This window comes from Odocoileus virginianus, chromosome 1 (genome assembly GCF_023699985.2).
Source record: "Odocoileus virginianus isolate 20LAN1187 ecotype Illinois chromosome 1, Ovbor_1.2, whole genome shotgun sequence".
NCBI classification, from domain to species: domain Eukaryota; kingdom Metazoa; phylum Chordata; class Mammalia; order Artiodactyla; family Cervidae; genus Odocoileus; species Odocoileus virginianus.
Genome location: NC_069674.1, coordinates 18,163,893 through 18,190,380, shown reverse-complemented (window position 1 = coordinate 18,190,380; position 26,488 = coordinate 18,163,893). Strand labels below are relative to the sequence as shown.

The window sequence follows — 26,488 nt, the reverse complement described above, 5'->3', positions numbered from 1 at the left end:
CAGGAAACAGGATTCTGAGACTTTTGAAGCTCTGGCTGTGAGGCTGAGGAAGCAGAGAAGGCATGGTGGAGACCAGGCAAGATGGAAGAGCAAGACACAGAACCTCAAGAGTTGTCTGTAGCATTCATGTGAATTCCATTTTATTAAAGAAAGGGCTGTTTCCAATTTTTTAAAAAAGAGAGAAGGTTGTATACGTCCCTATTAAAACAGGAAATAGCAACTGATGTTTAAAATCTGAGAACTAGTTTTCCATGTTTAAAATTTTGAATTTTGCCATTAGGAAAGACTATCTTGGGTTAGATGTGTAAGAGGTATAAAATCTCACTGTGGAAAATTGTCCTTCCAGGGACAGAGTCTGTTTTGACTATAAATCTGAAGGTCAGAATTTTTAATAAATTATGATAGACATTTTTCCCAAGCCAGCTTAAGTAAAAGTTGGAAAATTCTGGATGAGACATCTTTTTGTAGCAGAATAATGGGCGAGTAGCTCAGCTGGTAAAGAATCTGCCTGCAATGTAGGAGACCTTGGTTCGATTCCTGGGTCAGGAACCTTAGCTGAAGAAGGGATAGACTACTCACTCCCATATTCTTGGGCTTCTCTGGTGGCTCAGCTAGTAAAGAATCTGCCTCCTATGCAGGAGACCTGGGTTCCATCCCTGGGTTTGGAAAATTCCCCTGGAGAAGGGAACAGCTACCCACTCTAGTATGCCGGCCTGGAGAATTCCATGGACTGTATATAGTCCATGGGCTTACAAAGAGTTGGACATGACTGAGTGACTTTCACTTCACTTAAATGGGCTACATAATCTAAAGGATGTTTTTGTTAAAATATAATGTGAAACTTGGTAAATTACCAATAATATATTTAATTTATCACTGTATTTGCTACAAAACAAGAGAAATATCCAACAGCAAACATAAACAAACAAACAAAAAACCCTAACAAAAATAAAACTCAGTGAGCTGAAAACTCACAGAGGGGTAAGTTATGAAAAAGAAAGCAAACTACATGAAGGAAAACACCCATGAAGGCACTGAATACCTGGAGACTTTGGCTCCTGGCAAAACGTTGAAGCCAAATCTGCTAATCCTGCAGTAAGATCCAACCAAAGGGATTTTACCCACCTTTTTCTCTATAGAAATCTGATGAGCTTATAGGTTCCTTCACATAATAGTAATTCCTGATGTATAAAATAAAATATGTAAAAGTATAATAAAACCCATTACATAAAAATAGTTATCAAAAGTCTTTTTGAAAATGTGTGATTTAGTAACAGACATGCCTTTATTAGTAATAAGATCTAGTGGTGGTTCTAATAACTGTAACTTTAGTTATAAATGTAAGTGATATTTTGAGATTTAGGCAACTATAAAAATATAATATAAAAGCATCTGTCATTGTTAGTCACAAATACTTACTCAGTTTCTTTTACTTCTGTGAAAGGATTTAAAATTACTGAGCTAACTATCTTAAGAAGAGAGTAGAACAGCAGAATATACCCAAGAAAATATAGAAGATAATAATTATACCGGGAACAGAAATTAACAAAATAAGAAGTCAAAGATAAATAGTGAGAATGGCAAAACCAAAAGTTGTTCTTTGACAAGATTAGTAAAACAGAAATCTGATGAGGCCCATCCAAAGCAAAGGAGAAGGCAAAAATACCCAATGTTAGATAGAGAAAAGGGTCGTAATTACAAATATGAAAGAGATTGACAAGGTAATAAAAAGCTACTACACACAGGTTTATGTCAACAGATTTAAAAGCATCAGTGAAACACAAATTCTGAGAAACACATAATTGGTCCAAACTGACTCCAGAAGAAATAGAAAGCAGGACAATTTCTGTACCATTTAAAAAACTGAGTAATCTAAGTTCTTCCCACAGTGAAAAAGACTAGTTGCACAAAATAACTCTTATCAAACTTTCAAGCAGTAGTTCTAATGTTATACATTTTCCAAAAAATAAAAAAATAAAAGAATATTCTTTGAACACAGTTTTAGAAAGTGAATGTTATCTTACTTCTAAAATCACACAAGAGCTTCATGAGAAAATAAAATAATAGACTATCTTAGGAACATGGATGCACAAATCCCAAGCAAAATGCTCTGAATTAAATCTACTATGCACAGTAAGATCATATATCCTTAATAAGTAGTGCTTTTTCCAAAGAAATTCAAGATTATTTTATTTTCTAGCTTTCATTATATTAAGGGCAGCCAAGATATTACAAAAGAAAAATAATAAAAGATACAAAGAAGGAAGAAAGAAAATAATTATTTGTAAAAAATGATTGCCCAAATAAAAACTTCAAAATGTTTTTAGACTTATTATTAGAATTAATTAGCAATGTTTCTGACTGTAAGATATAAAAAAGTTAATTGAATTTTTATGCACTATCAACAAACAAATGTACTTCAAAAATAATAATCTTTGCAATAGCACAGAAGTATTAGAGTATATAAGAATAAATCTAACAAAAACTGCATAAGACTTTTATAGAGAAAATTATAAAACTTCTTAAAAGACATTAAGGAAGAATAGAATAAAGAAAGATATTTAATTAGTGAATTAGAAAATTTAGCATCAGAAGATGCCTGTTCTCTACAAATTAAGCTAGAGATTCAACACAATTTTAATAAAAGTACCAATAGAGATTTTTGAGAAACTTGACAAGCTGATTCTAAAAATTTGAGGGAAAGAAAAATGGCCAAAACTTCCCTGAAGAATGTGGTGTGAGAACTTACTCTCTATGATATTGACTTAGTCTGCATTTGCCGCATTTAATGAAGTGGTATTTGTGCTTCATAGAGAAAGTGACTCCTGAATAAGGATTGAGAGCCCAGAGCAGAATCTACATTTATGACATATTGATATGCAACTGATATGGCATCATCAGTCAGTGAGACTATAGGTCTAACAATTTGTTATCATGCTGACAGAAATAGAATTTGAGTCTTACCTCACATGAGGCTTATTTCTGAAAGGCACAGCTATAAATGTTTTAGGAGACAAATATCAAACACTATTTTAAATGTTAGGATGAAAAATATTTCTTAAATACATAAGAAACAAAATGTACAAGAAAAGATTAATAAAACTGAATGCATCAATTTAAGTGCTTCTTTTGGGTGTAATTAACAAAGAGAGAAAGTGGAAGGACAAGACATTAATTGGAAGATATTTTAATAATATGTAACTGTCCAAAGATTAATAGCTGTGTCATGGATACAAATAGGGAAAATGAAGACACCTAGCTTCCAGAACATTATTTTAAGAGCCCTAGAAACCACAGATACCCTTACTATTGGAAATTCTACACCACATTAAATCAATATTTTAAAATGTCCAATTTCCCTAGCAAATATATGTTTTTTGTAAAAATTGAAATAATTTATTTTGGTTTTGAAATAACTGGGCCGTGATACATTCATTTGACTTATGATGGTAATATATCTTTGACACAGATTCAAGCATTTCAGATCAATTCTATAAAGACAAGTGTTCTGTTCTTCTTTAAGGGGACCAAAAGGCCAGCAAACTAGAAAGGTGGTTTGCCTTTCTGTTTTCCACATAGGTTTCTGTTTCCTGTTTCGACCACATTAGTCCCACAAATTTGGGGATTTCAGTGAAACTGTGTAGTTTTAACTGCTGACGTGGGCACTGACTATTTTTGACTTGGCCTGTCAGTGGGCAGGACCCACCAACTGCTCACACACCAGCTAAACACAGCAGCTGCCTCTCAGGAGAGGTGCCAAATGTGATATTTCACTGCTTTAAATAATCAGATACTTGTGAGTCACGAACGATGCTTGGGACGCCAGCCCATTGGGTGTTTGTTGGTGCTGAGGATTACTAAGGAGAGAGCCGAACATGATAGCAAGAGTTAATAGCAGGGATGGGGTGAGAGATGTATTCCAAGCCACAGTTTTAGCATTCTGCATGCAAACCAAAATCCTTCTTGTTTAGTCACTAAGTCGTGTCTGGCCCTTTGCAACCCCATAGACTATAGTCCTCTGTCCATGGGATTTCCCAGGCAAGAATACTGGAGTGGGTTGCCATTTCCTTCTCCGGAAGATCTTCTTGACCCAGCGATAGAACCCGTATCTCCTGCATTGGCGGGCAGTTTCTTTACCAGTGAGCCTCCAGGGAAAACAGGATCTTTCACTTTGTCATGTGTGGACTTGAGATGGGGAGAGAGAAAGCATTCCAGGTCACAGTTTTACTATTCTGCATGTGAGCCTAAATCCTTGGAGGCTGGTTCACTTTCACCAGTTACTTAAGCAGAAACTACTAGTCATTTGTTGAGGTTCTACAGCGTGAATTCCCCGCTGAATCAGAGGTTTGACCTGAATGACCTCCAGTGTGCTTTGCAACTGTAAATTCCCTCATTCTAAAAAAATCGTATTTGCAGAGGCAGAGTCATTTTTTTTTAATATATAGAAAAATTTTTTTTCAGATTAAAAATAGCTATTGCCTTTGAAAAGAGATAGAAATGCAGTTAATACTCTTCTGGGAGCTGTAAAATACCAACCCCAATCTGTGCTCTCAAAATACACTAGGCTGGCCTTGCAGGTAATGTTTCTGTCTTAGCAGTCACAAAATATTTGATCATCTCAGTCAGAAGATTAATCAAATGATTATTGGAAGGTATGGGTCTTTTCTTTTCAGAGGGCTGTGTCAGCACCTTTGAATACATGAAATGCCTAGTCAGTGTACCATTTTCGTTAGCAAGATGAAAAAGGCTTGAATTGCACCATTAAGAACCAGTTTGAAATTTGGGAAGTGATAGTCCTATTTCAGCGTTGATTTTTTTTTTTTTAAAGTAAAAGATATTTGAAGTTATTTTGAGTGAACATTGTTAAGCTGGGATGTCACAAAGCTTGTGCAATTCAAAAGTAAATAAGAATTATTTATTGCCCTTAAAAAATAGATGGTTTCTCCTTGTAGTGTTCGTTGTTTCTGAGCTTCTCTCATTCCTTTTGGGAGAAGAGGATGGTAAGGCCCAGTAGCCTGAGGACAATTATAGAGATAGAAAATTAGGGCCCTGTGGACATGTTTTGATTGGCCTATATATAATTTTTTAAAACTTAAAAAATTGTGTTGGTAACATAATGGTTTGATTTCTTCACACAAAAGTTTTCTAGCTTTTCTTGAAAAAAATCAGACAGTATGGCAATGTGCAAATGGCTAAGTCGCTTCAGTCGTGTCCAACTCTTTGTGACCCCATGGACTGTAGCCTGCTAGGCTCCTCTGTCTATGGGATTCTCCAGGCAAAAATACCGGAATGGGTTGCCATGCCCTTCTCTGGGGAATCATCCTTATCCATGTCTCTTAAGTCTCCTGCACTGGCAGGTGATTCTTTTACCACTGCCGCCACCTGGGAAGCCCCATGAGGGAAGCCTTGCAGTATGGCAATACTGGACCCAAATTCCTCAGAGGCAACTATTAGCTAAGCCAGCACGGCCCCTGCTGTCTTCAGGTGGGAGAGCACTCTTGGCGCCTCAGCGTACTCGTCATTCCTATCATCTGGCTGGCTTCAGTCACTGATGTCTTGTGTTTGGCTCTATAAGACTGTCAATAAAACATTTAATTGATGTCAATCTAAGAAAGAAATGGAAAAACTTACTTGTGCCAACCTGAGGATCATAACCCAGAGAGCTCTGAAAACTGTTCCAAAGAGGTAAGGGAGAGGTCACTATATATGTGACATTGGCCAAGGGGTGGATGCATTTCAAGCATACATCTTGATATAAGGTTACTGCTATTGGTAGGAAATAATATTTCTAAGTTAATGGCTTTAGTGCTTCTCTGAATATAGGAAGAGACAAGAAACAGGGGTTCACAAAATTTTCTCCTGAGCATATCTGCCTGAAAGTCAGTTCTACCAGTTTTCCCAGAGCACAAAATGCCTCATCCTGATCCTCACCCTGAATTCCTTTCAGGGTGTGCTATAGGCCAGTGACTGCCGTGGCTGATGACTTGATTCTTGGAGAGCTGGATGGTGGGTCATGCTCTTCATTTTACAGTCCCTCCCTTTCAGTCTTAATTTCGACCAGGGTTTGGGAGGCGTTTCATCATCAGTGTCTCCCATGGTACTCAGAATGCTCATTCTGAAGTCAGGCAAGGATTTCATTGAGCGGCCACTTATTGTGCTATTACTGAACTAGCCCTGTTAGCAGCATCCAGAAGCCTCTGCACTATCTGTCTTGCTAGTCTGTTATGGTCCTGCAAACGACTCCCTCTTGTTGCTTCTTCCCATATCCAGAGTTACAGCATAACAACCATTGACCTTATAAGACTATATATTTGGTCAGTTATTTCAAGTTGCCTAGTCATCAGTCATCATTATTTTTATTAGAGGCTCAGTCACACATCTGGCAAGGCAAGAAATAACCCGATAAAATAGGCAGGATACAAGTAATACAGCTAGTAACATTAATAAAGTCCTGTGTATTTAAACTCAGAACTTCCATTAGATGTGGACCAGTATCTTCTCAGGTCATCTGACTGAGTCTGTCCTGTACCAATTGCTATCCGCAAGGGAAAAGATGCACTGGCATTATTCATAAAGTTCACCAAAGATATCTGCAGGTACATGGCAAGTGGTGGATCACTGTGATCCCTCCCACAATTGAGAAAGCAATGTTATCTTCTAAGGAGTAATGTGGCTGGCTCTGAAAGAAGAAAAATTAATCTTTATGGTTGAGCAGGTATTTCTGCATTTGGGGAGGTCTGGTTGATGCATAATGCAGCCACACAACACACACCAGAGGGGAGGGAGGGGGCCCATACTGGCAGAGAAAAACTGTATGTTTACATTTTTCTTGTCTTGCCTTAAAAACATGAATTATTATTTCATTAAGGGCAGAGAGTCTTTATTGCTAGAATCTCCATCTACCAGAATTATTTGCTCCATTCAATGGAGCTCTGCCTACAGTCTGTTTTCTCATATTGTGTCTTCTATCTGTCCTCAACCCAACCTCATCTTTTATTACTTTAATTGTATTTGCTGTGAAGCTCAGATGAGGTCTGTAGCACAGTTGCTTTCATATCAATATTCTATAAGATGGCTCCTCAGATGGTTTTTTTGGGATCTTGTGTACCAGTAGTTTCTGTTGGCCAAGAATCTCTGTTCTGTTGAATCTATCTTTGGTAAATAGTAGCTCTTTTATCTTTATACCAGCTGTTCTCTCAGGCGTTGGCTGATTTGTTTATAGTCTGTCACTGGGTATGTGGTTCCCTAGGTACAAACTAGGTTCATTATGTGTTTCCCTGGTCAGAATCAAAACATTGACTAGTCATTTCAATTTCCTTCAGGGTTTCCTCTACAAATGGCTTTATGTGGAATTCTCGAGTGAATTCGTCTATGCCATATGTTTTCTGAGGGATGCATCTTCAGGGGAAATTATTTGAGGTCTTATGACTGTCTAGAGGAAGGAAGACATCCCAACTCTTTTTCCTTCTTGAATTTCTACACTTGACTCAGAGATGACTTTATCCCTACTGGTGGCTTCTCAGTGAAAACAGTGTAGAACGCATTCATTTTTTTCAGAAAAGTCAAACTTCAGATTTCTAACTTGGCAATAGCTCCAAAGTTTTCTACATTTGCACCACAGGCAAAAGGGCATGTATAAAACAGGGAAAGACTTGTTCTTATAACCCAAAGCAAATATTCACATTATATTTCAATAACTACTTAAAATGAAACAATCTTTGAAGATAAAATTCATTTGTATAACACCTTCAGTCAAAACTTGCATTTATTTATTTACTCAGTTTGATGGAACAAACTGTTTGCCATGTTATAGGTAAAAGAACCCAATACTATTTTTTCATGGTGGAGAATAGATTCATGTATTAGAATAGTTTTTATTTCTGTTTTAATACAGCTTTTTGATATCTCTAAGTTTTTGATATCTAGAGATTTGAAAAAACTTTATGTTCAGGATGACAGAATGATATTACTGAATGGTCAAATTCAGGATTATTCTGTAAGCTGTCAAATAGGACTTAAATCAATGGAGATAAAATATTAAACAAGTGTAAAAGTTTTAAGGCAGAAATTTCACTTCTAGAAGCTTATTCTGTAAAATAATTTAGGATCTGTATAGAGTTTGCTAAAGAATTATCGCTTAGAGGATTTTTTTTTTGTAATGGGAAGATATTAGAAATAACCTACATGTTTAGAAATATGATACTAGCTAAATCAGTTCTGTTATATCCATATAATCCAAAATTTAAAAATGCTTTAACCCGTAAGCTTAGAAATGTTAATAGATATCAATTCATAGGGTTCTGGCTGAATGTAAAATAGTTCATTCCCCTGACAGAATAGTATACAGTCACAAAAAGTAATGAGAACACTGTCAGCTGATATGGAGTGATCTTGAGGATGTATTGTTAAGTGAAAAAGGCAACGGTCAGGGCTTCCCTGGTGACTCATTGGTGAAGAATTTGCCTGCCAACGGAGGAGACTCGAGTTCGATCCTTGATCCTGGAAGATCCCAGATACCATGGGAGCAACAAAGCCACACCTACTGAGCCTGTGCTCTAGAGTCCATGCACTCCAACTACCGAAGCCTGCGTGCCCTAGAGCCCATGTTCTGCACCAAAAGAAGCCACTGCAATAAGGAGCCCGCGTACCCCACCTAGAAAGTCCATGCACAGCAAGGAAGACCCCGCACAGCCAAACATAAATAAATAAAATTATTTTTTAAAAAGCAAGGTTCAGAAGAGCATATTTGATCCACAACCATTTGTGTATATCTATGCAGATGTATTTAATAAAGCACTCAAAAAAGGGAACAGATATTAAAACAAGCTTTCTCTGAAAACACCTTTTAAAATAATATTGACTTTGGAAACATAAATTCTTTACATTTTAAAAATTAAATTGAGTTGAAAAGACACAGTAGAGTATCTACAAATTAAAAAGCAAAGTGAATGCACTTAACTGTATATATAGAGTTGACAGTATTAACCATGGAGAAAATAAATTATTTCAAGTAGCTTAGAAGCAATCTTTAACTACATATATTTAGTGTAATATATTTTAAGAACAATAGAGTTGCAAACACATTTTAAAGATTATTCAGGCTTCTGGTTGTTAGTAATGAAACTGGTATCATTTTAAAGCTCTTTTACATTTATTGTTGGATGATGTAAATATGTAGTTATTTTAATACTGTCAATAACAGCAATTTTCAATGTCATAGAAATCTTTAGGACAGATGATCTCACTTCTGTAGCAGCTTCATTTCTTTATAACATCCTAAATCTCACTCAAGCAGCTTCTCTATTTCTTATGAAAACATAGTTGACCTGCAGAGTTGACCTTGGTTTCCAAATTGCTGCTTTCGGGTTTTCTCCTTGTCTGTTTTCTGTGCACAAGCTGTAGCTTTCCATGCATGCAAATGGGACTGCTCCCTGCTAGTCCCACCTGAGCACACTTTTTGAGCTGTAGGCCCTCCCTTTTTCCTCTGATCTTTACTAAGCTAGCGATTCTCCTCTACCAAGGCTCTCTGGTGGTGCTGGTTCTCAGTCGTGTCTGACTTTGCAACCCCACAGACTGTAGCCCACCAGGCTCTTCTGTCCATGGGATTCCCCAGGCAAGAATACTGGAGCAGATTGCCATTTCCTTCCAGAGGATCTCCCAACCCAGGGATCGAACCCATGTGTCTTGTGTTGGAAGGTGGATTCTTTACCTCTGCACTCACCAGGGAAACCCTGGCTCTCTGGGTATGGTACATATTAGGCAACTATTTTAAAATAAGTGAATGAAGGAACATATGATATATAAACGGGATTTTAAAAATATTTCTCACAGCATTTCAGATCCAATGTTAAAATCATTGGTTAAGCCTGTCCTAGTGCTATCAATTGCCTTTCCTTAAAAAACCCCAGTAAAATATAGTAGAATTCTAAAATAGACAAGCTATAGAGTAATCCTCTTCAAGATGGGCCTAATGTTTCAGAAATAAGTTCATTCAGTATGTTTCAATTGGAACATGACCAAATGTTGTTTAATGCAGTAGAAGTTGAAGTGACAAGCCATACATAGAGTTAAATATCCAAGCTAGAACAGATTCCCTCGTGGCTCAGACAGTACGGATCTGCCTGCAGTGCAGGAGACCTGGGTTTGATTCCTGGTTTGGGACAATCCCCTGGAGAAGGGAATGGCTACCCACTCCAGTATTCTTGCCTGCAAAGTCCCATGGACAGAGGAATCTGGTGAGTTACAGTCCATGGGTTTGCAAAGAGCCACACACGACTGAGCAACTAACACTAGAACGGATTAATGGGAAAAGCATATGCATTAAAACTTTTTCTGAGCCTACCCAGAGCCTAACATAAAACTAAGTGTGTAAGACGTACCTAATGAATATTCGATATCTTGCTACACATGTGAAATAACTTTTAAAATATTAAATAGGATAATGATAAGCTCAAATTAAAACTGTACAGAATAAGAATGGAGTGAAGGATGAGTAGGAGAAGCTGATTAAATGGCAAGAGTTGCTTCAGTTCAGGATCCTAGTGATAGTTTTTGTTTTGGCAAGGAGGGTATTGCAAATAAACAAATTTGTAAACCCATTTTGTAAATGCTTCCCTAGGGGCTTTGGTGTGCCTGTCAGCAAGAGGTGGATCCTGTGGAGAACTCCACAGAAGAAAGCTAAACAGCAATTCACTTTAATCTTGTACTTTGCATTCAGATGAATATGCAAATAGGTTCAGTGAAGTGAACCTGGTTACAATATCACTTTGAAACTCATGTTAAATTATTTTAAATGGGCAGAATACAGACCAGCTCATGAGTTTAATTTATCTCCTTTTTGAATCATGTGGTTTTTGCCTTCATTTTAAAGTGTTCCTGATTAGTCCCTTCTGAGGACATGCATGAGGGATAAAAATATTTGCTTTCTTATGCATATTTCCTATGATATATGCATATATATTTACATGCATATATGTATATTTGTGGGATTCCCTGGTGGTTCAGATGGTAAGGAATCTGCCCACAATGCAGGGGTCCTAGGTTCCATCTCCAGGTTGGGAAGATCCCCTGGAGGAGGCCATGGCAGCCCACTCCAGTGTTCTTGCCTGGAGAATCCCATGGACGGGGGAGCCTGAGGAGCTGCAGTCCAAGGGGGCCGCAGAGTCAGACAAGGCAGTGTGACTCTGTCACACACACACACACAAATGGGCTTCCCTGGTAGCTCAGACGGTGAAGTGTCTGCCTACAGTGCGGGAGACCCAGGTTCGATCCCTGGGTTGGGAAGATCCCCTGGGGAAGGAAATGGCAACCCACTCCAGTATTCTTGCCTGGAAAATCCCATGGACTGAGGATCCTGGTAGGCTACAGTCCATGGGGTCGCAAAGAGTCGGACACGACTGTGCAACTTCACTTTACTTTATATGTACATCTATATACATCTGTATGTGTATATACCTACATATGTACATCTGTATTTCCTATGATATATACACATCTATTATATACATTTTGCACAAATTTAAACCTAACATATGATACTGAATAGTAAGAAACATATTTGTATGTGTGTATATGTATGCATATTTATGCGTGTTTCTTCTGCTGGGTTTCACAGAGAAGAATAACATTATTCAACCTTTGGACCTCATATGGGAATCTCATTTATTTGTCTATATCTTTATTCATTCTTTTATCCTTTCTTTTATGCATGAGGTGCCAAGGGGTTTATGAAAAATAAGAAGAAAGAAGAACATAAAAAGTTACACAAGTACCAGGCTGGTGGCCACCTATTTGTCAAGTTAACTGTAGCTGCCATTTGCTAAATTATAGCAATACAGGTCTGGTGGCTCAGATGGTAAAGAATCTGCCTGCAATGAAGGAAACCTGGGTTCAATTCCTGGGTCAGGAAGATCCCCTGGAGAAGGGAATGGCTTCCCACTCCAGTATTCTTTCCTGGAGAATTCATGAACAGAGGAGCCTGGCAAGCTATAGTCCCTGGGGTCACAAAACTTCGGACGTGACTGAGCAACCAAAACGCACACACACAGGTCTGAGAAAGATGGTGAATTGATTGGTGAGTTGTCATTCACATCCAGGATCCTTCTACATAGTTTCCTAGAATTCGCTTCTATAATCATGTGGTGAGTTATAATCTTTCAGGATAGTCAGCAAATTTGTAGAGATAGAGAAAGAAGTTCTATATAGCTTGCTTTGCCAATCCAAACAAGAGCATAATTGCAAGATCAGAGCAGATACTGACTGGACACAAAGCGTTCCTTCGTAGGAAAGTGTGGGGAGAGTTGAATAGTCATACCCTCTCCAGCAACACAGGCAATGATGGTTACCTGTGTCAGAAATAAGACCAAGTACAAATAATTTGCTTCACTTTGTGCCACTCAAATGAGCTTTTAGCAAAAGAGGCATTAAATAAGTCATTATTTATTATAGAAATGAAGTGAGGTAGCTAGCTTATAGAAAAAAGAATTTTGTGGTATCTCACAGGGGCTGGGGAAAATGAAGAGCTGTGCTTTGAGATGACTGGGAACTCGGGATAGTTAATGGGTTTCTGCAGTAGAAGCTTGGAGGCCTCCCTTCTGGATTGTGGACACTACAATGTTTCCACTCCCACCATTATCCATCACAACCCAGGAACTGACTGGACATCTCAGAACTCCGCCCAGATTTCTGAAGGTGCACACTTACTTGGTCCAGCTTCCTTCAGATGCCAACTTCTGGCCAATCAGTTTCAGCCACATCACAGTGCTGTGATGCTGTCATCATTATGGGGAATAAAAGAAAAAAGATACTCTCAGGGGAATGTCCCAAAGAAAGCAGGATCATCGTGAGTGAACAGACCCTAAAATGCATAGAGTGTACTACAAACACCTTTTAGTCTGGTTTTTTTGGTGAGTCATGACAAGGGTAGTTTTTGTTTTCATTTCCCCAGGATGTAAAGCTTTTAGTGAAAGGGGGATTATCTTCATAAAGAAACTTGTTCATCATAAGGTTTCAACCTCATGACCTACTTAATGGTATTGATCTCTGTAGTGCTTAACAGTGGGAATGAGGATGAACAGTGGGAGGGGGATAAAAGTGCCTGTGGGGAGACCCTTTCAAAGAACAGGTGGTTAAGCTTCCCTATAAAGTGAGGCAGAGTAAAGAGGGGCTGTCTTCAGGGGCTCCTCAGCCCTTCAGGGAGACTCTCAGAGCTCACCTTTCCACCCCTGTGTGCCCTATTGATGATGACAGGGGGACAGAAACCAATGTTCCGTGATAAACGTTTTGGGTCTCCTTTGGGGTAAATGTTTCTTTCTTTCTTTTTTAAGATTTGCTTTTTTTAAAAGAATACTTTTAGATTTACAGGAAAATTTAGAGAGAGGTATAGAAGTTTTCTATATACTCCCTGCCCCTCACATGCACAACTTCCCCCATTATCAACATCCCTCATCAGAGTGGTGCATTTGTTACTACTGGTGAACCTACCTTGACAGGTCGTGATCACCCAAGGACCATCATTTACTTAAAGGTTCACTCTTAGTGTCATGAGGACTTGGACAAATGTATAAGGACATGTATCCACCATTATAATATCATACATAGTATTTTTATCTTATTTTGTTTATTTCATCAAAGTATAGTTGACTTACAATATTATATTAGTTTCAGGTGTAACAACATAGTGATTTGATTTTTTTATACCATACACATCATTATTGACTATATTCCCTGTGCTGTATATTACAACCCTGTGACTTATTTATTTTATATCTAGTAATTTGAACCTCTCAATCCATTCACCTACTCTGTCCATTGCCTCCACCCCTTCTGGCAACCACCAGTTTGTTCTATGTATCTGTGGATCTATTTCTGTTTTTTTAGATTTGTTCATTTGTTTTTTGTTTTATTTTGGCTTCACAGTACAGTATGTTTTCACTCATATGGGGTTCTTTTTAAAGGCATTCTTGACTTAAATTCTCTTCTAAGAGAAGGCGCATAACCTGCTTTGGTTTCTAGGACCAAAAATACTTCACAAGAGGAAAAGTCATTGGAAAACAGAACAGGGCTGGTCAACGTATTAGACCAAAGGAGCAATTCCTCACAGCCTGCGCACACAATTCTGGTAGGAGCCCCATTAAGGTTTTGGTGATGGATTAGCAGAAGTCAGAAATTCATTTTGATATCTTTAGAGAGAAATCCTATTTTCTAGGCTCTTGAGAGATTAACTGATTTTTTTTTTTTAACAATCACCTCTCTGTTCTTTATTTTTTCTTTAACTCATAATTAGATTGGTTGGGAGGGTTCTATCTAGCTACTGTTTTGATTGCTGGAAGCTGAACTCAGATGGGCCATCAAAGGGATATTCAGATGTTTGAGGAGGAAGAGCAAATTGAGAAAATGCATCCAGTTTTAGGACAGTTGCTTTATGGTCCTCATGGTGAGTGGGATTGTGTGCTGAATAGATTAGTTGGTTAATTCTGTGAGGATTAAGGGTTAACGTGGGCCCATTTATAGCTGCATAATTAGTTTCCAGTTCACAGATCATGCAGAGCAGACAGACTGGTGTTGACTGAGCAGTTCAGGTCTACTCCTACAAGTAATTTCATTATTTTTGATTATGGGGTTGCTCTAGATCCATAATCAAAGGTATTTAATAAGGAGAAATATGTCTTCTCTCTTATGCTCTATTTTGTTTCTTGTGGTTCGGGGCACTTTAAAGAAGTTGATGAGATGATTTACAGTAATTCTGAACCCGAATGATAATAACTGAGACTTGTGAGATTTTACACATACTTGTCCAATCCAGGACTGACTTTTGGAGAGGTTTGGAAATGCTAACCAGGCTAGCAGTTTTGGGGGCCTGTCCACAGAGTCCTTCTAAGTTTGGTGATCATCTATAAACTGGGACCATTTTAACCCTTCTATGAGAATACCATTGCTTATAAGGTTCACCACTCACATAAATAAAATTTATGCTTAAATTGTAGTAAGTCCTGTGAAGGAAAGTTCATGGTGTTCTGAGAAAAGTAGAACTAAGAACTGTGATTTCGCTGATAGGGGTTTCAGGAAGACAATCCAGTGTCTTTGGGAAGCTGGAACTTTCCCGTGGCTCAGAGCACAGCAGTTCTGTAGTCTAGGGTTTCCCGGAGGTTTAAGTTGGCCTCAGAACCTACACATGAGGATGCAGTGTGCTTGGAAGGGCTGGGCTGAACACTGGTTCCTCCCTCTCCTTCCCACATTGTACTTTGTTTCTGCCACCTGATTCAGACTCTCAAATCTGCCCCAGTTAAACCCTGCCTTCCCACTTTCAGTGTCACTACCCCGCTCCTGGGTATTCCCTCTCCATCTGTCTTCCTGGCTAATCCTGAACATGGCTTTTCTCTCTGATTCTGTAGTACTACCATAGAGGCAGACCTGGAAAGATTGATTACTTTGCTTGGTTATAGTAGAATTTTAATTGATGAGTTTCAGACAGAAAAGTGTTATATTACTTAATTACTGGCTGTGTTTTTAATTTTAAAAGTTCTTAGTCTTAAAAACATGTGATGGAGAGCAGGAGGAAGGACAGATAGAGTGTGTGGACTGGGGTGATACATAAAGACATCTGGGAAAACAGGAGGGATGCTTTGCAAGTACATAGTCTGCCACTGTCTGCACGTAGCAAGGTACGTGTGTGCTAGCTGGAGACAGTACCAGGGAGAGAGGAAGGGAGTTCTACCCTCTCACGTAGGTACAATGATAAACATCTCTGTCAATTTCCCTGTCCCACAGAATGACCTGTTACTTTGAATTCATTTAAGATAATGCTTTTACCCCTAATAAAGATAATTTGGGTGACATGTTGTTAACATATACAAGAATAAAAAGAAGGAAAAAATGATAAATAATCTCACCATCCATAGATAATCAGTCATACATTTTAGGTGCTTCTGCTGTACAGAAGTAGCTTATTCAGAAGCTCTTTGAGAAGGAATTTCATCTTTAATTGGACAAATGTTAAAGTGTCATATTTCTATCATACTTTTACTCTCTATATGTTTATTTAAAGTGGGATTTCTGTGAAGTGAAAGTGAAAGTCACTCAGTCATGTCCGACTCTTTGCGACACCATGGACTATACAGTTCATGGAAGTCTCCAGGCCAGAATACTGGAGTGGGTAGCCTTTCCCTTCTCCAGGGGATCGTCCCAACCCAGGGATCAAATCCAGGTCTCCCGCATTGCAGGTGGATTCTTTACCAGCTGAGCCACAAGGGAAGCCTGGGATTTCTATAGGTGACATTTTTAATTAAATTATTTGATTTTGTTAACTGTTGTAATTTTTGTGTTTATTTAAGTCCAGGAGCTTGGCAGATCTCTTATTAACTCTTCAGTTGATTTGAGATAATTCTTAAGTAAATTATTTAAATTTCATGAAAGTTTTTTTTACTTGAATAATGCAATTATGAGTTCAGAGAAGATGCTGGAAGTATGAGAGGAGATTGGCAAAGATGATAAATATGAAAAAAACTTAAAAACAATTCAAATATATGCTGATTTACCTAGTATTCAGAGATGTACTTGATTAATATTGATTTAATCATTGAAAGGTCTCAGTATTATTTTTAACTTTACTTATAATAAAAATGGATACTTTACATTTTAAAAATCTCATGTGGATATATTACTTCATTTAATTAATACCACAACCCATCTTGGAAGGTAACACTCACATAATTGATGGAAACTGGGACTTTCAGAAATTTACTCTCAAATTTACATAGTTACGTGATGGGCAATCCAGTACTCAGACTTGGGACTCTTAAACCAAGCCTTGTGTGCTGTTTATGCGGTATCACAGATAAGAATAAAGACATAAATCACTTAAAATGGTGCCCCCATCACACAAAAATCCCAAATAGCTGTAGATATGATTCTCCTCCCAGGAAAAGGAACTTGCAACCAGAGTGTTTCTCCACTAGAGGGCACCACGCTGAATTCACCATTCTGCAGTAGAGCCCAGGGAGATAAAAATGTGTCATCGAACGCTCTAAGCTCTCTTTCATCGGCTATGGCACCTGGTTGAAACTCTAAAGCTGTAGGCATAAAATGCAATGAAAAATACTTTTAATTCCAAGTGGAAAAAATTAAAGTTTTGCTTTTCCCTGCTTGGCAATGCTTTCCCTGTAATGTATATTGTACATTGTGGCGCCAGTTAGAACATGTTGTTTCACTCTGAAGCAAAGCTTTTTCTTGTCTCTGATGTTTGTTGAATTGGCACAAAGAAGGAACATACCAGTTATATTTTTCAACCACATTATTTTTGTTGACCTAGCAGACTCCAGGCAAATTAATATAAGTTGAATGAGTCAATGGTTCTCATTTACTAGAGTTGATGCAAATTAAAGCATGAAATAATAATTTATAGAAATTCCCTGAGGCACAGAAGTACAACCCTGGAAAAGACAAATTCCTCACTTTATAGGTAATTAAACCAAGTCACAGAATAGGAAATGACATGTGCTTAATTACCCAGCTAACCTGAACTGAGGCTGACCCGGAACCCAGACTCTAGGCTTTCAGGGTCCCAGCCTATTCACACACCTGAGCATAAAGTGTTTCAGTGACACTGGTCCCAGAATCCTTTGGTGCTCTGATTTGGTCCCAGAATCCTTTGGTGCTCTGATTTGGTCCCAGAATCCTTTGGTACTCTGATTTGGTCCCAGAATCCTTTGGTGCTCTGATGCTGTCAAAATACATCCTTCTCTTCCCCTTCTCATTTGCTTTCCCACCTGGGAAACTTCCTCTCTGGCTTTCCCTTGCTGAAATTAAATTTCTTTGTGGTAGGAGAGTTTAGAAGCTGAGGAAGGATTTCAGGAAGGAACTTAGTCTTAGCTTCATGAAGCAAAAAAAAAAAAAGTATGGTATTTTAAGTTACAATAGCAGAGGCCTGCACATCATAGCGAATCAAAAGATTCTGAAAGATTACACCTCCAAGAGAAGAACAGTATACATACACTGGCATATGTGTGTGTACCTGGACTGAACAGCCATGACGTCCCTGATGTGACTTGCCCCATATTCCTCGTCCCCTGGGGAACCGGCCAGTGTTGTGTGACGTCCTTTCTCACCTCCTCTTGTCATGCTGCGTTGTCTCTGAACATTTATATTCCACCTCCTTTTATTTGTGGTTATTTTGTACATGACAGGTACTAACAAACTCAGGGAAAATGATAGAGGGTCTTATTTAAATGAAAAATGCTAGACTGTAGTATAAATAAGTAAGTAGTACAGCATTCTCAGCTAAAAATTTAAAGTAGCAGGTATTTAATAATAAAGATTTTTAAAACATGAGAAACTGGGACTTCATCTCATTTTGAATTCTTCATGAATACCACTTAGAGATTCATTCAGTCACATTTTTGAATTTATATACCAGACATTTCCTCCACCCTCTACCATATATAAGAGATGATGAGAGGATTTTTCTGATTTTCCCCTAGTGCAGAAATTTGCAACGATTCTGAGGTCATGCACTAATGCATTCATTCAATGTAGAGGTATTACATCACTCCCAGAGTATAACACCTTGGTAGGTTTTGTGGCTGGAGATCCACAGATGGTTGATAATAGAGTCCTGTTCTCTATAACCTTGCATTGAGGGGAGGGTGTTTTTCTGGGAAACTGACATGCAAAAAAATATGCCCATGGTGTGTTATACGTTATAATTTAGAAGCACGTGGAAGGTGCTATTGGACTAGGGTGAGAGAAAACTGAACACTGCATACGACAGGTGAAGCAGGCTTCCTGGAGAAGATGAGCCTAGCACTCGCAGAGACTCCAGTGGGAAGGAGGCAGGCAGTGCCACTCAGGGAAAGGGGTAGCATGGGCTAGAGTCCTGGGCTGCTTTAAGTCTGGCCTTGGCCACCACGTGGAGGCCCTGAGGGTGGGGTCTGATTGGCCGTGGTTTCTTAAGGGGAAATTTTGGAAACACCGATGCACTTCAGGAAGCTGATCAGACAGGTACTTTAATGTTATCGAGGTCACGTTCTCTGCAAGCTATTTATTAGCCTCTTTTAAAGTTTTGTTATTGTTATGTTATTTGATCTTAATTATTAAATATAAAGTGACAGGGGATCAGTCTATTTGGTCAGGTAACAGATCATTGTTGTATCCAGTTGACAGAAAATCTACCTTAGCATTATGCTGGGTATTTGCCTTATGTGACATCAGGACTGGTTGAAGATAGAGATGTGAAAGAAAAGAAAGCTCAACAAAATTTAAATGTCCCTTGAATATGCTTGCATCATCAGCTGTGATGAAACACTAAAGCTAAAATATTTCTCATGTGATAGGGATCTTGACCACAGAAGTATGAGTTCAAGAAGACACAGAACACTCATTTTGTCAGTCAATTTTAGAGTCGTGTGTGTGTTGAAGCTCCCTAAAGGCTATTTCATGTCCAAGCAGAGCAAGACTGCTTGGAACACCTTTGGTGAAATACCATGACCTAAATGTCAGTTTGTGACTTGCGACTCAGGAAGTAGAAGTTTATTTGGATACCTGTTAAATAGAAGTCTGCTTATGAGTTTTTGTTGTTGTTTTGTTTGTTTTTTGTTTACTAAAGTAGTTTACCACATGCCAGAGAGTTTTTGATGATACAGTGGCACTAAAATAAGACTTGTTTCTTGACATAATCATATTGATTAAAGAGGAAATAACTTTTGTTATGGGAATTGATGCTATTTAATGTCTATATGCCTTTTGAAACCATTTGTGGAACCTCTGAAAGCATGCATTGTGTTTTTCAGGAGACATTGGCCCTACCTATACGTAGTATGTACCCAGTCCAATTTAGGAATCTTATTGATTCCAAATATTTATGTTGGATCCTTCTCTTAGAGCTGTCCCAAAATACATGCCATAGGTCAATTTTATAATGAGGTTTTCAGGTGTCAATATCAGATTAATCTTTTCACAAGGATTGTGAAATGCCTTATGTTATACTTGTTCAGCCCTATCTGTCTATCTGTAAATCAGTTTATTGGTCTACAGTGAATTGACTTGCAAGATTTACCTTGTCTTTCTGTATATTGTTGGGAGCCACTCACCCTTCCTTCCACCTGCTTCTATTCATTGTATTCTCTTATGGGTAGATCTATGGTTAAAAAAAAAAAAAAAAAAACAACTAGCTTATTTCTTATTTCTTTGTTTAAAATATGACATATAGATATTTGTTTCTAGGCAGATTTAAAATATTAAAAATTTAGTATTTAAAGCACTTTAAAAACTGTAGTCTTCTACAATTGCAAAGTGGTTTAACTAATGCTTTTCCAGCAAAAGAAAAAAAGGAAAAAGGGGGGGAAAGGTATAAATATGACTGTTTAATTGAATCTTTAAAAACCTCTAAAAGACTTTCTCTTATTTCACTATTTGCACCCTCATATTCCTGTCATTACAGATAATTTTTAAAATAAAACTATGAAATTTAAGTATTTGTCATTTGAAGAATTAACAAATAATTAAAATACTAGAATTCACAAAATAGATTTAATTAGAGTTTTAAGTCATTAAGAATGTTTACATTACATAGTGCATTCTGGTTTTATCCTTTCTTGGAGGCCAGTGATTGGTTATTGCCCTGTAAGTGGCTACACATTTTCTTTTTTTTTTTTTTTTTTAGAATGGAAGCAGTTTACAACGGCCAATTGGTTCATTTTGGAGTGGATATTATATTATATTTTGATTGTTCTTACTCTAGTTTATATGCATGGTGAAAAATTCTAGGTGGATGTAAAGTACTTGAAAAATAGTGGAAAAAAACTTATATAGCTGGATATTTACCAATACATTGTATCATGGAAGCATAATGAACACTTTACATTTTTCAGTGGGGCCTTGCAAAATGAAGACATTTATTTATTTGCATATATACAAGACAGTATTCCTTGAGAAAAACATCTCTCTCCCTCTCTTTTCCTCTCCCATGATAGAATGGTTTGTAAGCTGGTGAAATGGTTGCTCTGTAGACTTTTGGCAGCAAATTGATCTGCTGTGTATAAAAATTGGAAAAATAACATATGTCCATGACAGATATATTCAGACATTATATAGCACACCTAAGTCAACTATTCTGTTATTAATTTCTGTTTCAGCTATTGTGATTGACAGTGGACAAATAATGAAGCAGATAACTGCCCAGTTTATCTGACTTTGCTTTTACAATGACAGGAATAATTCTCTCAGATATCTCATGGTTTAGCTTTTTCAGTAACCCTCAAGAACAAATCAAATCCTCCATATTTCAATCCAAGTGTTGTTGGAAGAAGCAGTGATTATTTCAGTTAAGAAAATGAATTGACTGTGACTCAGGACTGTCACTCTTTACCTATCATTCTAGAATAATTTAGCTGTTCCTCCATGGATTGTCATGAAATCAAAGAGAAGACAAGTATAATTAAGGGTAGAAGATTTGGAAAATGATCCAGGGCAGATTCAATGACTCTGAATCATTCTGATACCTCTCAGCCTGCTACTGGACACATAGGGTAGTGATTTTGATTTGCTCCTCCACAGATTTGAGGAAGTTTTGAAGTAGGCTAAAAGTTTTATCCATTTTGAATGATGAAATACAAGTGAATGCCAAGGAAGTGCAATAGAGTGAAAAAGCCTCTGCAAAGCTGTCTTGCTCACACCCCCAAATCAGGGCTTCTGGCATTTCAGAGCTCTTCAGCCAAACTCAGCCCATTGGAGCCATTCTGTTGCTGAAGGGCATTTTTGTCCAAGTGGGCTAACAACTGATCCAGAATAATTGCGTTACCGTTCACCTTTTGAATATGTAATGAACAACTGATAATCTAAGGATATTTTTCCTTCCCACCCTTTTAATTTCTAACTGTGCTCTCCTGAGATACTGATTGGAGAAAGATGAAGGTATCTCAAATGAGGGTGACTGGCAGTATCTTCAATAGTTCACTTTAAAGTAATATAGCCACATGTGTGGTTTTCCTTTGTGGCTCAGCTGGTAAAGAATCCACCTGCAATGTGGCAGACCTGGGTTCAATATCTGGGTTGGGAAGATTACCCTGGAGATGGGAAAGGCTACGCACTCCAGTATTCTGGCCTGGAGAATTCCCAGCCCTGGGATTGAACTCATGTCTCCTGCATTGGCAGGTGGTTTTTTTTTGTTGTTGTTGTTTGTTTTTTTTAATCACTGAGCCACGTGGGAAGCCTCACAAAAAAAGGTAAATAGTATAGTAAAAATTAATACCCCTATCAGTTTAACTGAGACTCCTGCCCTGTTCCGTGGTTAAAATACCACTCTATGATGTGCTCTGACTTCTCATAAGTTAATTTCCACATCCATATCCAGGGGAAGGAAGGCACAGACTGATTTTAATGTTAAACTAATGGTGGGTAGTGGTAGGCATGAAAGGAGGAGTGGAAGAAGAGGTGTAGGCAAGTACATTGGTAGAATTTTCTGGGCAGGTGTGTGATGACTGTCCATATGGCTCACCCCAGGGTATTTCCTCAAGGGAGGTAAAGAGGTTATGTGCCTTCTCTCAGCTCAGCATGCTGACTGTCGCTAGCAGGCATAGGTTCGTGAAAAAGTAATTGCAGTTTTGGACTGTGAATTTTAAATCACTGTGACTAGGCCCAGCTACATCTTTACTAATCAAAATAGGAACCATCACAATCTACACAATTTTTCCAATGAGAAATAAGTTGGCTTATTCCTGTAGTGTTAAAATCCATGGGTTGGGATTCGATGAAGACTTGGGAAGAATGTTCTGCCTCCTGCTGGCTGTGGAAGCATTTTCCTTGCAAAAAGTCGAGATGCTTGAAGAAGTGGTAGTCAGGTGGTGAGAAGTTAGGTGAATATGGCAGATGAGGCAAAACTTTGTATCCCACTTCCTTCAATTTTTGAAGCGCTGGTTGTGCTATGTGCGGTCAGGCATTGTCATGGAGAATTGGGCCCTTTCTGTTGATGAGTGCTGGCTGCCTGCATTGTCGTTTTCAGTGCATCTCATCAATTTGCTGAGCATATTTCTCACACGTAAGGAGTTCACCAGGATTCAGAAAGCTGCAGCGGATCAGATGGGCAGCAGACCATCAAACAGTGACCATGACCTTTTTTTGTTGCAAATTTGGCTTTCAGAAGTGCTATGGAGCTTAGGTCTAACCACTGAGCTGGTTGTCACTGGTTATTGTGTAAAATCCACTTTTTGTCACATATCACAATCCGATAGAGAAATGGTTCATTATTGTTCTGCAGAATAAGAGAAGATGACTTCAAAACCAAAAGTTTTTTTGATTTTCTGTCAGCTTATGAGGCACCCATTTATCAAGTTTTTTCACCTCTCCAGTTTGCTTCAAATGTTGAATGACTGTGGAATGGTTGACGTTGAGTTCTTTGGCAACTTCTTGTGTAGCTGTAAGAGGACCAGCTTCATTGATCCTCTCAACTGGTCGTTACCAAATTCCGATGGCTGGACACTGCACTTCTCATCTTCAAGGCTATTGTCTCTTGCAAAACTTCTTGAACCACCACTGCACTGTACGTTCGTTAGCAGTTCCTGGGCCAAATGCGTTGTTGTTGTGAGTTGTCTCTGGTGCTTTACAACTATTTTGAACTCGAATAGGAAAATTGCTCAAATTTGCTTTTTGTCTAACATCATTTCTCTAGTCTAAAATAAATGTAAAATGAACAGCTAGTAATAAGTCACTAGCAAAAAAAAAATGAAGCGAGAAATATGTGTTAAAATGATGTATAACATAACCACATTTATTTAAGAATGTATTCCAATATCAAACAGAAAAGTTCAACAATGCAAAACCAAAATTATGTTTGCACCAACCTTTTAGATTCTCCCAAACCTTTCTCTGTAAAGGCAATGCCTTCGTAGAAGGTGGGAGAAAGGGGAGCTTGCTTTTGAATGGCTGGAGCCCCACTTCTCTCTTGCAATGGCGGGACTACTAGCCTCTCCTCCCGCCTGAGAGGGTGCTACTTCAAAAGTTGGCTCCTCCAAGGCTGGCTCTCTCCCTGCCCCACAGCTGGCGTGGCTTCCTGTGGGCTAAGGCTGAATCTCTGACAGACTCTTATGGGCCTCCTAGAAACTGAGGTGAATTCAAACCCTGCTTCCGCCCCTGCTGGCCACCCTCATTACCCAGGCTAATTTTTTTTTTTTTTGGTAATACAATTATAAACTATATCTTGGCCTGAGTCTGGGGGAGTATAAAACAGACTTTTATCATTATGGTCATAATGTCACCACAAGGCGGTTGGGCAACCCGCCTCTTCTGGTGCTGTCCTACTCCCGGACCAGCACATTCGCTTATCCTCTGCTCTAGTCTCCTGGTTTATAAAGGTGCTGGCAGCGGCAGAGGCCAGCCGCATATAGTCTCAGTACACATTTACAGTTCTCTGCAGAACAGAATTCTCTCTTCAATAGGATGTAAATCCTCATGGCTGTCTAACAACTTGCCATCAGTCTTAGGCACCAATGTCTCCTGGAGCATACAGACATGAGTTTGCAAATCTATTTTTCTGGAATTGTCTTTTACAACCGTCCCCTCCCCCTTTTACCTAAATAAACTCAGGAAAAAAAGCTTCACCAGCCTTACACTCTCACCAGTAAATAGCTCAGTAGATGACTTCATAGACACAACAGGATATAGGTTGATTCCTATATCAACCTATAGTTGTAGTAGGCTGATTCCTACTATCCTAGTTGTAATGCATGTGTGCTCAATCATGTCCAACTCTTTTGTGACCCCATGGGCTGTATGTAGTCTGCCAGGTTCCTCTGTCCATGGGAGTTTTCCAAGCAAGAATACTGGAGTGGGTTGCCATTTCCTGCTCCAGGGGATCTTCCTAACACAGGGATTGAACCTGCATCTCCTGCATTGGCAGGTGGATTCTTTACCACTGAACGACCTGCGAAGCCCACCAGTTATGTTTGAATCTATGTTGAAATGCCACCTCTAATCCCACCAGTTATGTTTGAGTTGTAATGCCACCTCTAATCCCACCAGTTATGTTTGAGTAATCTATGTTGAAAATCTATGTTATAGAGCAGTATTTCTCAAACTTTAATATAATTATGAATCACCTAGGGGAACTTGTTAAAAATGTAGCTTACGACTCAGTAAGTAAGTTTCAGATTTATCTCTCAAGCAAGCTCCCAGGTGATGCTAAGGCTGATGGTCCATGTGCCAAACTCTGAGTAGCAAGAGTTTAGAGGATGATGAAGTCTTATCCTTAATCTGGCATTTCTAGCTTTTAGGATATATTCATGTATTGGCATTTCCATCTTTATATATGTAGTATTTGGGCATATTCAAAACTGTCATTCACATTTCATTGTTCCTGCATTCTGCAGGCTAGTCCTTATAATAGGAACCTTATTGTCATCACTATCCTTAGTTACCATCCAGAAGAAAACATCCACACAAGCTATCTGGTCATGAACTTTTATCTCCATTTCACTATCTGCTTTTTTTTCAGTCAAGACTTTTCCTGTTGTGTTTTCTATGAGCATTAAATTATTATTTAAGAACAAATGCACTAACTGGCACGTAGTTGTTGTTCAGTCATTGAATCATGTCCGACTCTTTGCAACCCCATGGATTACAGCATGCCAGGTTTCCCTGTCTGTCACTATCTCCCAGAGTTTGCTCAAACTCATGTCCAAGGAGTCAGTGATGCTATTCAACAATCTCATCACCATTCTCATCCCCCTTTTCCTCCTGCACTCAGTCTTTCCCAGCAACAGGGTCTTTTCCAATGAGCCAGCTCTTCACATCAGGTGGCCAAAGTATTGGAGCTTCAGCATCAGTCCTCCTAATGAATATTCAGGGTTGATTTCCTTTAGGATTGACTGGTTTAATACCTTGCAGACCAAGGGACGCTTAAGAGTCTTTTCCAGCACCACAACTTGAAAGCATCAATTCTTTGGCACTAAGCCTTCTTTATGATCCAACTTTCACATCCGAATGTGACTACTGGAAAAACCATAGTTTGACTATATGGACCTTTGTCAGCAAAGCGATGTCTCTGTTTGTAAAATACTGTCTAGGTTTATTATAGCTTTCCTTCCAAGGAGCAAGTGTCTTGATTTCGGGGCAGCAGTAACTGTCCTAAGTGATTTTGGGGCTCAAGAAAATAAAATATGTCACTTTTTTCACTTTTTCCCCTTCTATTTACCATGAAGTGATGGGACTGGATGCCATAATCTTCATGTTATGAATGTTGAGTTTTAAGTGAACTTTTTTACTCTCCTCTTTCAACCCTCATCAAGAGACCCTTTAGTTCCTCTACACTTTCTGCTATTAGGGTGAGATCATCTGTGTGTATCTGAGGTTGCAGATATTTCTCCTGGAAATCTTAATTCCAGTTTGTACTTCATCCAGCCTGGCATTTAGCATGGTGTACTCTGCATATAAGTTAAATAAGCAGGATGACAATATATAGCTTTGACGTACTCTTTACCCAGTTTTGAACCTATCCATTGTT

At 38.5% G+C, this 26,488-nt stretch overlaps 1 long non-coding RNA gene across 1 annotated transcript in view; it reads left to right on the top strand.

Moving 5' to 3' along the window:
• The first annotated feature begins 12,703 nt into the window (after positions 1–12,703).
• LOC139035248 (uncharacterized) overlaps positions 12,704–26,488 on the top strand; it is a 128,437-nt gene continuing 114,652 nt past the window's right edge. Inside the window, exon 1 of the long non-coding RNA XR_011487896.1 lies at positions 12,704–12,905. This is a non-coding gene — a long non-coding RNA (uncharacterized lncRNA). The remainder of the gene's footprint in view (positions 12,906–26,488) is intronic.